The sequence below is a fragment of the Grammomys surdaster genome, unplaced genomic scaffold, assembly GCF_004785775.1.
Source record: "Grammomys surdaster isolate TR1022 unplaced genomic scaffold, NIH_TR_1.0 150, whole genome shotgun sequence".
Taxonomy (NCBI): Eukaryota; Metazoa; Chordata; class Mammalia; order Rodentia; family Muridae; genus Grammomys; species Grammomys surdaster.
The window spans coordinates 17192416-17205720 of NW_021604608.1; the positions used below are offsets into that span (position 1 = coordinate 17192416).

A 13305-nucleotide genomic window follows, 5' to 3' on the forward strand; every position below is an offset into this window, starting at 1 on the left:
AGAAGACTCTATTGTGTGACTGTATTGGCTTAATTTGTACAGACATAAGATGGAATGAAACAGTAGAGGAAGTGAAGAGAAACGGTAAACAAGATTGCACGAGATTGCTCTTTTGGAAGGTATATAGCATAACAGTAAACAGATTTTAATAAATATAAACAATACACTTTATATGACACGTGATAGAGAAGAACATATGTCAGTGTGGTGCTTTGAATAAGAATGGCCCCCAAAGACTCATGTGTTTGAATGCTTGGTCCATAGGCAGTGGCACTATTAGGATGTGTGGGCTTGTTTAAGGATGTATGGGTTTGTTGGAGTAGGTATGGCCTTGTGGGAAGAAGTAGGATATAGTAGGTGGAGGCTTTGAAATCATATATGCTCAAGATACACCCAGTGTAGTATATGGCTGTTTCTGCTGCTTGTGGATCAAATTGTATAATCCTTAATTCCTTCTCCAACACCATGTCTGCCTGCATGACTGCAATGGTTCTCATCATGATGATAATGGACTTAACCTCTGAAACTGTAAGCCAACACCAGGAAAACAATTAAATGTTTTCCTTTATAAGAGTTACTATGGTCATGGTGTCTCTTTATAGTAATAGGAAACCTAAGATAGCCATTATTATTACTATTATCAAGTACTTGTATCATATCTCAGTAAGCATATTTATACATGCTAACTTACTACAAGACTGGTAATATGGTAGGTCCGAGGACACTAAAAATGCAAGAAGCACATAACTATCCTGCTCTGCTATAACATGGTGACGTTACCAGGAGATAGGAATTTTACATTTGCGTTATAGCATTAGAATGCTACTGTCAAATACGTGGACTGTCAATGTGAAATGTACATCTTGTAACTATAGTATCTACCAAATCTCAAAGAAATAATTTTGGAAAGAGACTGTAGATATGATGGAAATAAAAGTAAGCATGTGCACTGGGTGACTTCCTAAGAAATGGTTAGAAAGGCACTTGAAAGAGCAGGCAAAACCTTAAAGAAAAGTGAGCGTCACTTGGACCAATCCCTGGAAAGAAGTAAGAAGATAATGAAAGGGCGGAGTGCATGATTTTCAGTTGCTTTGGGGTTTGCATAAGATGGACACATCCCGTGGTCGAAAATTTCACTCTAATTGGTTACCTTGGTGACAGTGCTACACCTATTCAGAGAGAGATGGAGGAGAATGTTTGCTTTACCTTTGCTCACAAGTATAAAAACCGCTTTTTGAATTGAGAAAAAATGAAATGTGCTTGATTAGCCTGGCACAGAATTTGACAGCAGTTAAAGTAAGTAGAATGTATCAACATGTCAGCAAGAGCAATATATAAAATAAAGTCAATGGGCCAGTTCAATTTTAAAAGGTATATGGAGTGAACCTATTCATGTAAAACATAATACACACAAATGAAGGTTGATTTTACATGTTAATGAACCTTTAATTTGAACACGTTTTATTTTCACAGGTTTTTATCTTATGCAAGATGTTTTATTCTAAACAATATGTATTTCAAGGTTAATCCTAAATGCCTTAGTTTTAGGTTGGGTAGAAAAAGCTAGAGAGAAAATACTAATGGTGCATATGTTTGGTTAGTGCACAGTATACACATTTACTGTTTTTATTAAGCAAAGAAACAATGAGCTATTGAAATGACACACATGAGCTATCTCTTTGTATCAGGTCAGGCTCTCTCTGCAGATCTTAGCAGTTGTTGCTGATCTCCATTTGTGCCAATGACCTCAAACAGAAATCATTCTTTCTCTGAATCTGTACAGTTTGGATGCAAACCCAACAACACTGTAACAAATAAGCCTTCTGTAATATAGTAAAATGAATGATTCTATGTGCCAAGAATTACAAATAGATTGAATCTGTCCATATGACCCATAAAATATGCCTCAGTTTCGAATTTCATGTGCATATGTGTGTTTATATAAACATATAAGTATGTTCACAGGTGCAAGTGTGTTGATGTTGGGGGAGTAACTTTAAATGTCATCTGCAAGAAGTGTATCCACTTCTTGTAGTAGGGTATCCCATTGGTTCAGAGCTGACAAATGGTACTTGACTGCTTGATCAGCAAGCTCCACTGATCTCCTCTTTACTACCCTAGTGCTAGGATTACAGATTCATATCAAATGCCCAACATTTTTGCATTGAATCTGGGGATTTAACTCATGTCTTCATACTTAAAAGACAAGCACTCTACTGGCTAAGCTATAGTCACAAATTTCATTTTTTGCCTTCAGTTTTCTTTTTGCAACCCCAGGACATACAAACCAAGCCCGTTTATACTGTTTCTGGAAACATGGCACACAACAGAATCACAAACATTTTGATGTGTGAGTTTCTAGTTAGATAGGAAAGGATATATATAAGGGGCTGGGGACCTTAGTGAAATCCATAATACTTTATTTGCTATTTTAAAAAAGATTTGATGCACATATGGCAAAATGTTAACATCTGTTGAATCTTAGTGATGGCACATAAATGTTGGGATTATTTTTGTGGTTTTGTACATACTTGATATTTCATATAATTTAAGAACTAATTCTACTAATAGGAAATATGAAATGCATTATATTAAAATTTAAATTACAATTTATGATAAAATGGTCTCATATTGCATGAGTCATTTGTGCAAACATCTTAATATTTCTAGTTTGAAGCTTCCACACAATAAGGCAGGTAAGTTCTAAAAGCATTTCTTATTTTTACATTTTTCTTAATTCTAAATATCCCATTTCTGTCTGTATTATTTATATGTTGAAGGATAAAATCATTTTGTGTGATAGGATGAATTTTAGATTCAATTCAGTAGACCCATCAATCAACCAGCCAATAACTACTGATTTCATACTATGTGCTAAAGTGATACAAAGACTTGTCAGGAAAAATTCCAGAACACATTGGGTATTAATTGTACACTGTAAGAGAAATTCTGGAGCTATGAATGACTGTGAGATATAACCAGCAAATTGTAGATAGTACTTCATAAGTGTATATCACAGAAAGTGACATTTAGTAGTCTTAATAGGTGACAAAGACTCTATGATAAAAGTAATGACCAATGATTGGCTTGCTTCAGCAGCAGATATTGGAAAGCTGGAACAGTTCAGACAAGATTAGCATAGACCCTGTGCAAGAAGAACACATGAGATTATGAATTTCAATATTTAGAAAGTCCCAAGGAGATCCTGGTGGTAGGGATGTCAAAGAAGCTAAGAAAGCACCCCAAGTACCTGTCAGAAGAGCAATGGCTGACACACTCCTGGAGAGTATCCAAACAAATGACGGGAAAATCTGGGAGCTATGTCTTGAGCATTTCTGTTCAGCTTTTTTGTGGGAAATGCTAAGTTGATGGGTTGAATTTCTACTCAAACATCCATCTTTAAATCTAAGCTATAAAACCTTAAAAATAATTGATCAGTGTTGAAATAGTATGTTAAAATCATCTAAATATTTTGAAGCTTTAAGAATTCACAGTATAAATGTCACTACAAATATTATAAAGTCAATTATCAGAGTGAAGTATAACAGGAAGTTATGTGCTTTATTGTAGTACTGATTCTGCAATCCTCTTTAAATATTAATCATGTTGAGATACAATTATTAGTAAGTGGAAAATGATACATATATTAAAATAAAAATAACTTGTCTTAAATGTACTAAAATAGAAAACCTCAGCAGAGTAATATTGATTGAAAGAATATGTGCTAAAAAGTATATCTGATTTAGAAGTATAAAATAGCTTTCATAATGTATACAAATACAAATCAATTGTATATACTAGTATGAGGCCATGCATACATACACTATCAAACTGTTCACAGGATCTATCCAGTATAAGTCAGTGGTTACCTGTGAAGGTAGATAAAAAGAAGCTAGATACAAGACTCTGCCAAAGAGACACTGCTTTTACTCTAACAATGAAGACGCAGAAGAAGGAAATTTAACTTAGAACTTGGCAGTTTAACCACTATACAGGCTTTAATTCCACCAAGAAACAAGGAATCAACATCCATCTTCCATATCCAAACCTTTGATTCATATCTTCACAACTATTTATGGAAACGTCTCCCAACATCATTTAGAAATCCCAAAGATTTCCTGAACATGTTTGACAGCAGTTCACTACAGCATTTGCAATCCTGTGACTTGCTGTCTTTCTATTTCCTAGCCTATTTTGGACTCCATCCCATTTCTAAAACCTTCACTGGATCCTGGAATTTTAGCTCTAAGGTCCTCAAGATGCCTAACACTTAATGATACAGACACAAGGTCAAAGGATTGAGACTCTGCACTGACACTCTTCTGCCACTCTTGGAAGACTCTTGTTGCCATTTTCTTATTGAACTACTCCAGAAGCCAGTATCAGGATGACAATGCACTAAAGCAAGGATAGTATTTAAGAGGAAGCATGCATTATTTCCAAACTCAAATGTGTGCAATAAGGCCAGGTGGATTCAAGGAGGAACAGAAACAGCTGGTCAGTACTAATTTGTAGCCAAGCTACATAGTGTCTGGGAAATAAAGAAACAGATTTATTTCCATGCTCATTAGGAAATTCTATTTGGAGCTTCAGAAGCTGCCCATGGTGATAAGAAACCACAAAATTGTTTTCTTTTTAAAATCTATAATAAACTGGATTTATAATTAACCTCAAAGGTTTTACTTGCTTGGCTTAGGCACTAAAATTTCCTTGTTCAGGGGTCTTATTTTCTGGCTCATTTATTTTGCCATTTCACTTTCACATTTATCTCCTCACAACATTCCTGAGAGCAAAAGAACAGTACTACATACTTGTCATTAAATAATATTAGCTAATACTTCAAAGTCACTTCATGCAAAGGAAAGGTAAATCTAAATCACCCCCTTGTAGGTTTCACATAGAAGAATGGGGGAAGGAACATTGGTAATATGCATTTCTGAAAGCTGTTATAGTATCAAGAAATTCTTAATACATGATGATTATTAATAAGAAAATTGTGTGTTCCTATACCAAGAGTCCTAGGACAATAGAAACTATGTACTCTTCTATCCCTATAAAAAAAAAGCAAACACAAGACCTGTAAAATAAATCTAGGTAGACTCCAGTTTGAAGGAAAGTATGTAGATAAAGAAAGACCTAATACACTCGTTGTGGGAATGTAATCTTGTACAACCATTATGGAAAACAGTGGGTGCTAAGTTACACATAAGTAGGTAGAAAGATAAGTTCCCAGAGGTACATTGCACAGAGGAAGTTTCACTTTAAGGATATGTATGAATTTTTCAGAATAGTAGGTTTTAACGTGTATCTCTTCCCTTGGCCTCTAAGCAAGAACTTGGTATAGAATAGTTATTTTTTAAACTTTTATCTATTTTTTTGTGTTCTCTTCAATGGCAATCTTCAGAGGATGCTTATCAGTGAAGCTTGTGAAATAATGAAAAATTCTGGTGCTGAAATAGAATTGGGACCCACCCCATAGCACTTTACTACATGTATGGTTTAGTGTAACAATTAGGTGGCTTTTTAAATAACATGGTTTCAGAATAAACATATACTGCTAAATATTGGGTAAATCTCATTTTACCACATATAGTTGATAAAGAAATAAATTGATGACATCCTTACAGATACTAACACATGTGCTTTTCCTATACCAAATCTATTCTTGTAAAAGAATTATCATTAATATAAATGTAAGCAATGAATCTAGAAGATATGTTTCTTGGACTTAGCTAATCTCCAGTAACCACACAGAAAAACCAAGATTTATTTCAAGCTATACTTCAATAGCTGAGCAGTTAAATGATCTATCTAAATCTCCTATGCTAGTCTGGCTACCTCTTTGCTTTATCTCACGGTATTTTCATATTATTATTGATCTGGCTCTTTGTGCCTAAGTGTTTCCATGACCTTTTCCTGGAACCCCCTCCTCATGACTTCAGTTCTCCCATTCCCTTGACTGATCTGAAACTCCATCTCTTTCTCACCTTCCCTAGCTAGTGGATATCCCATCCTTTTCTCTCTCTTGTCCAACCATTGGGTGATCAACATTTATTGAAAAGACAGAGCCTAAATGATAACAATTGTTAAAACAAACTTAAGACAGGAAATTCTTGTTATAAGCATTACAATGCCTTGTCTGTATTGAAACAAGATATGAGGGCAAGAAATCAGTGTTTTAATAACACAATAGTACAAAAGACCTGCATATTCTTATCATTTTGTTAATAGATTATTCTGCCTGACCTTATTACTTATATAATTGATTTATTTAGGCATCAACTTTATCTTGATTTCCATTAATTTTTTCTCTTTTGCCATTAAATTTTAAGTTCTATTACCACACATATTGATAATCATTTTAAGATGCCAGTGTGAGTCTACAGAGTCAAAAATTATTTCCTTTTCCCATTGCTTATAAATGTCTACTTCAATCCCTGGTACCAACTTCTGTCTTACACAGGGTTTCCACTACTGTGATAAGACATTATGACCACAGCAACTCTTATAAAGAAAAGTGTGGAGGGATTACAGTTTCAAGAGGATTAGTCCATTATTGGAAGCATTGCAGAGTGAAGGCATACACAATGATAGAAAAGGAGCTGAGAGTTGTACCTATGGATCCTTGGGCAGCAGAGAGATACTGAGGCACTCTTTCTCTGACAATGCCAAAATTACTTCAGCAAGAACACACCTTCTAATACCACTAGAATCACTCCCTATGGGTCCAACCACCATCTTTCACTCCCTGCCCCCCATAGGCTTGTAGCTGTATCACAGTGAAAAAGTGCATTAAATTCAACTTACTTTGAAAGTCTCCACAGTCTAAAACAATCACAACCCTGTAAAACTCCAAAATTCAAAGTCTCTTCTGAAACTTATTTCAGTCACTTAACTGTCTTGCAATCCCCTATAAAATCAAAATGAAAAGCAGATCACATACTTCCAACATATAGTAGCAGATGTATGGACTACTTTTCCAAAAGGTGCATAGTGAGAATACTCAATCAAAGCAAGACCAAACCCAGCTGGAGAAACTCTACACTCTTTATCTCTATGTTGGATGTAAAAATGCACTTCAGTTGTCCAACTTCTTTTAGCTTTGGTGACTGTAACACACTTCTTTTCATGGTCTGGCCTATCATACAGCAATACCCCGCTCCTGGTACCAAATTCTGTCTTAGTTCTGTCTTAGTTGGAGATATTCCAAGCAAACAGATTCAAGAAGCAAGCTAGTGTAGCCACTTTCATAATGGACAAGACAAAGTTAATCAAAAGAAATAGATAAGGACATTATGTACTCATCAAAAGAAAAAATCCACCAAGATTATATTGCAATTCTAAGCATCTACTCATCAAACACAAGGGCACACAAGTTCATAAAAGAAACACTACTACATAAGCCATATATTGATCCTCACACTCTGTGGAGATATTCATATCTCAATGGATAGAATAGACAACATATTGATAGAGAATTCAACACTCCACTTTCATTGATAAGGAGATCATCTAGACAAAACTAAACAGAGCAATGCTGGAGCTAACTGATATAATAAACCAATGATGCAAAAAATAATTAACAAGAATTCCATCCAAACACAAAATAATACACCTTCTCAGTACCTCATGGAACTTTTCCCAAAATTGGCCACATACCCCAACATTAAGCAAGTCTCAACAGATAAAAGAAAACTGAACACCATACAGAATTTCTGGCTACCATGGATTAAAGTTGGATACAACACCCATAGGCTTACAAAATCATCCATCTTTGTCAAAGAGGCCAGATATACTTTGTAAAGAATCTCAATGTAAACATGTTTTAAAATCATTGTGCACATGGATCTGGGTTTATCATTATCAGAAACCATTTTTCTCACAACTATGCTGTGCTTAATTGACTAAAGTAAAATGATCAGGTCTGGATGAGACTCTGGAAGTGCTGGCCCAGCACCAGTACCAAAATCAGAGTGATCTGAATTTTAATCTTTACTCACCCAGACCATTTTTCTAAGCCTTCTATGAAGCCTGAAAGAACCTTCATACATCTGGCATTGAAATGTGGGAACAACTCATTACTAAATGAAGAATGGTCAACATAGAAATTAAGAGATAAATTCAAAACTCTTTAGAATTGAATGAAAATGGAAACAAAACATATTTAAATTTATGGGACACAATGAAGTCAGTCCTCAGATGCAAGTTCATGGCACTAATATCCTACATAATTAAAAAGATCTCATGTTATTAACTTAAAACCAGTATATCGGAGAGGAAGTCCTTGGTGCTGTGAAGGCTGGATGCCCCAGTGTGGGGAATTTGAGGGTGGGGAATGGGAAGTATGTGGGTGGGTGGGGGCACATCCTCATAGAAGCAGTGGGAGGGGTAATGGGATAGGGGGTTTCTGGGTCGGGAGGAAATGGGGAAAGGGGATAACATCTGAAATGTGAATAAAATATCCAATAAAGAGGAAAAAATGGTAGATCAACAAAAAATGGAATAACACTCAAGAGGAGTAGATACCAAGAAATAATTAAACACAGTACTGACATCAATCAAATAGAAACAAATTTATATATAATCAATGAAACAAAGAGTTGGCTTAATAGTGCCACAATGGTTGTGTGAGTAACCTACCAATATTTGATGTGAATTATGACCTGATACTTGAGATGGAACTAATACAACATGATGCTATATCAGTAACCAAGTACCTGAGATAGGCCAAGTGCCTAGTGGGAAAAAAAAAACAAATTCTACTGTTTGGTTAAAGGAAAACAGCAATAAAATGACCACTATAGACATTTTGCTATATTCACAGATCAGTGCCTTGATCAGCCGTATCAGAGAGGCTTCCTTATGCAGCAAATAGAAACACATATGGAAACTCAAAGCCAGACAATGCGCAGAGAATGAAAAACCTTAAAACACCCAACACTAAGTGGGATGTCTCCATCAAATAGTTCCCATCAGGGCCCAGACAACACTACAAAATAAGATGAAGAATTAGTGTTAAGAATCACAAGGAATGGAAGATACTAAGGAAACAAATCCTTCTAAACACAGCAGGACTGATCCACATGTGAAGTCAGAGACTGGGGCAGCATGCACAGAGCCTTCTCAGGTCTGCACCATATGGAGTCCTAAATCTGAAAGAAGAAAAAGACACATGCCCCAATCTCTATCCTAAAAGTTGTCTCCAATAAAAACCACTTGCAAATGACAGTTTGTTTTCTCTAAGGGAGTCTCACAGGGGAAACAACCAACTCTTATGGCTATGACCAGAAGTATGATCCTATAACCAGAAGTATATGGCCAACACAAAACAAATTCGATTGCATCTTTTGGGGTTTTTTTATCTCATAATTTCTATCAGATTTTTATCCTTACTACTCTTTTGCTTATAAATTATGACTTCTGGCTTTTTTTTTTTAAGGATTGCCTGTGTATAAGAAAATTTTTTGTGTCTCTGAACCTATACATATTACTCATGCCTTTTTCCTTGTCTCTTTTGCTTCTGTTTATTTGTCCTATTCTTATTTGTTTTATTGTTTTATTTTGTTATTATTCCTTAGTTGCCTGCTTGTTTTCAAGTTAGAGACAACAAAGTTGTGGATCTGAACAAGGGAGGAAGTGGGAAGGGTCTCAGAGAAACCGGGGAGGGAAAACGATAATCAGAATATATTTTACTTAAAAATTAAATTAGAAAGAGAAAAGATAAAATAGAGGCAGTGGTCTATTTATGTCTTATAAGGAACAATAGCTATTTCTCTTTTGAAATTATTTCTACATTGAAATCCTCGGTGAGCACACTTTTCTCCTTTCATTTTTCAGAATTGTGTAATTTTATTAATAATTATTGAATAAACAATTCCTCAGATGGACTTTTTTAAGAACCACAATGATATTGTATCACTTATCTGCAAAATCATAGCTGCACAACATTTTAAGTCCTCAGTGCTAAAAAGCTAAAATCTAATAAAGTATTTCAATTTCTCTAAAAATAACACTATATAAGTGTAAACATTACCTGTGAGTTTAAATCAAGCATAATTTGCTCTACATAAAAGTCTTGCTGGAAATCATGGGAGATTTTGTGGCTCTCTTTGTGAGTTGTGTATGTTGTTGATATTTCATTATGCATATTCTATTTTAAAAACATGTCCTACAGTACTTCTGCTTGGAAAAATGTCCAACCTTACAAACGCTTTTATTTCTACATAATCATACAAGTACCATTTTCACAAAAGTCTTCCATGAAGTACTTAAAAGGTTTTTTAATATTTTACTATATATATTCATCAGGTTGTTATAAACTTTGCTAGAATATATTGTTTGAAACACCACAGGCTATAATTGGTGGGCAAAATAGATGAATATTTCACAGTGTAATTGAGCTAAGGTATGATGGTCTTCAAGGGCTGAAATTTTATCACCAAGTTTCTACTTTCATCACTAGGAGTCTATCATCCTCCAATATATTTTTCTTTCTTTCTGATCCCAGAAAACTGTAGCATTCCTAATGTTTCCAAAGAAACACTATTTTCTTACCATAGACCAAAAAAATTTAGGGTTCCATTTCATTGACTCTGCTGGGGACACAAATCCATGTTTAAATCAATTACTGTGCCTGAGATCTGAGCCATTCTAATGGACTGAGCAGAACTGCATGATGTCCATTAGAGACTGCAGACATCAGTTTCATTGAGATCATAACAATCCAACACAAAAATTACAAGTGTAGATTCTCACAATAAAGTGATGTGGAGTACACAGATTCACTGAATCACAGCCTCATATAGCAATGAAAACATATAAAGAACTTCAATAAAAAGTTATGTACTACTTAAACAGTAAACCAGCTGGCAGATTAAACTAGAACCATTTTAGGGCTTTAGATCTTCATTATAGAAAATCTGAGCTTCATACCAGATCCTCTGAATCCTGCCAAAATGCCTGGTTTTAGATAAGAAGATTTTGAATTGGTATCTTATCCAAAGGAACTCTATAACTTGGAGAGCTTCTTATTTTGTTTTTATATTTATTCCTGCTTTTATTGTGTTTTGTTTTGTTCTTTCTTGTCTTTTAGCATCTGGATGTACTCTCAGGGTCTGAACATGATGGTTGGGAAGTGAAGATACATGTTATGGAACACTAATTGAGCATAGATTATCAAGTTACAAAAACGCTTTGTTGTCAACTGAAAGTCACTCTGAAAACAAGGAAATAATTAAATATCAGCTAATTGAAGAAGAAAGTATAGCTACATTTTGTAGGTGTCACTTCTTTTTATCCAGGAAGGAAAATATGGAAGAAACTTCTTAGATCTTGGGATCGTTGTCTCCTGGTTAGAAAACTCCTTTGTAGTTAAATATTGCTCTGTTTAGACCACTCATCTGTCTTTGATTTAACTTTATTAATTGGTATGTATTGATGACATTATGCAGTTCTTTTAATTTTGTCCATTTGGTGGCATATGGGTTTTTAAGTACGTCCTTATAAATCTCTGAATTTTCTTGGTATCTGTTGTTCTGGCCCCCTTTTCACTGATAATTTTGTTAATTTGGTATCTCTCTGCATTTTGTTGTTGATGTTATTGTTTTACCTTTTACTTATTCACTTCATATCCTGTTCACTGCCCCTACCCAGTTCACCCACTCCCATAGTACTTCTCCACTCCTCCTTCCCTTTTCCTCTTAGCCAGTGTGCCACCAACCCCTGACCCTGGTACCCTCCTATCCTGGCACTTCAAGTCTCTGTGAGGCTAGGCCCTTCCTCTCACACTGAGGCCAAACAAGGCAACCCAGATGGAAGAACATTACCTCATACAGACAACAGCTTTTGGGATAGCTCTCACTCCAGTAGTTTGGGACCCACATGAAGACTAAGCTGTACATCTGTGTGTGTGTGTGTGTGTGTGTGTGTGTGTGTGTGTGTGTGTGTGTATATGTATATGTATATGTATATGTATATGTATATGTATATGTATATGTATATGTATATACATGCAGGAAAGCCTAGGTCCACCTTTTGTATGTTATTTGGATGATGGTTCAGTCTCTGAGAGCCCTGAGGGTCCGGGTTAGTTGATTCTGTTGGTCTTCTTGTGAAATTCCTATCCCTTTGGGGCTCCAATACTTCCTCCTATTCTTTCATAAGAGTCCCCAGGCTCCATCCTTTGTTTATCTGTGAGTGTCTGCATCTATATGAGTCAGTTGGTGGGTTGAGTCTCTCAGAGAACAGCTATGCTAGACTCCTGTCTGTAAGTATAACAGAGTACCACTAATAGTGTCAGGGATTAGTGCTTGTCTATGGGATGGGTCTCAAGTTGAGTCAATCATTGATTGTCCTTTCCTTTAGTCTCTGCTCCATCCCCAATCCTTGCATTTCTTGTAGACAGGATAAATTTTGGGTTGAAAGTACTATGGGTGTGTTGATGTCCCTATGGCTCCACCAGGGTTCCTGCCTGGGCACCGGAGGCAGCCTACATAGGCTCCATATCCCCAATGCTGTGAGTCACAGTAAGGACACACAAAAGATCACTATTGGGCATCTCCCCTATTTCAGGTTGCAGTCTCTTCTTGGGGATGCCCCCTACCACCCCACCCCTGTCAATTTCTAATTTCCATTCATTCTCATGGCCATCTGACCATCCCATGTGCCCCTCCCCACACCTGGTGCAGAACCCCAACTCCCTCCAGATCCCCTCTCCACCCAGTTTCCTCCCTCCATCTGTCCATGACCATTCTAGCCTCCTTGTGTCTGTGAAGGGCATTCTTTATTTTATATCTAATATCCACTTATGAGTAAGTACATACTATGTATGTCCTTTTGGGGCTGGGTTACCTCGCTTAAGATGATATTCTCAAAATCCATCAATTTGCCTGCAAAATTCATGTTTTTGTTTTTCATAGCTGAATAGTATTGCATTGTGTAGATGAATGACATTTTCTTTATCCATTCATCAGTAGAGGCAATTATAGGTTGTTTTCAGTTTCTGGCTACAGAACAATAGTGATAAAAACTGCATGGCATTGGTATAGAAACAGATTTGTTGATTAATGTATAGAATTGAAGGCCCAAAAATAAACCCAGACACCTATGGACACCTAATTTTTGATAAAGAAGCTAAAACCATACAATGGCAAAAAGAAATCATCTTCAACAACTGGTGCTGATCTAACTGGATGTCTACATGTAGAAGAATGAAAATAGATTCTTATCTATCACCCTGCACAAAATTCTCAAGTCCAAGTGGATCAAGGACCTCAACATAAAACTGGATATACTAGCCGGGCAGTG

The 13305-nt window shown here is 35.9% G+C and overlaps 1 non-coding gene across 1 annotated transcript; it reads left to right on the forward strand.

Annotated features, from left to right (window-relative positions):
- The first annotated feature begins 3087 nt into the window (after positions 1 to 3087).
- LOC114619534 lies at positions 3088 to 3190 on the forward strand. The gene has a single exon (XR_003711171.1). It is a non-coding gene; the product is annotated as a U6 spliceosomal RNA (small nuclear RNA).
- Positions 3191 to 13305: the final 10115 nt, after the last annotated feature.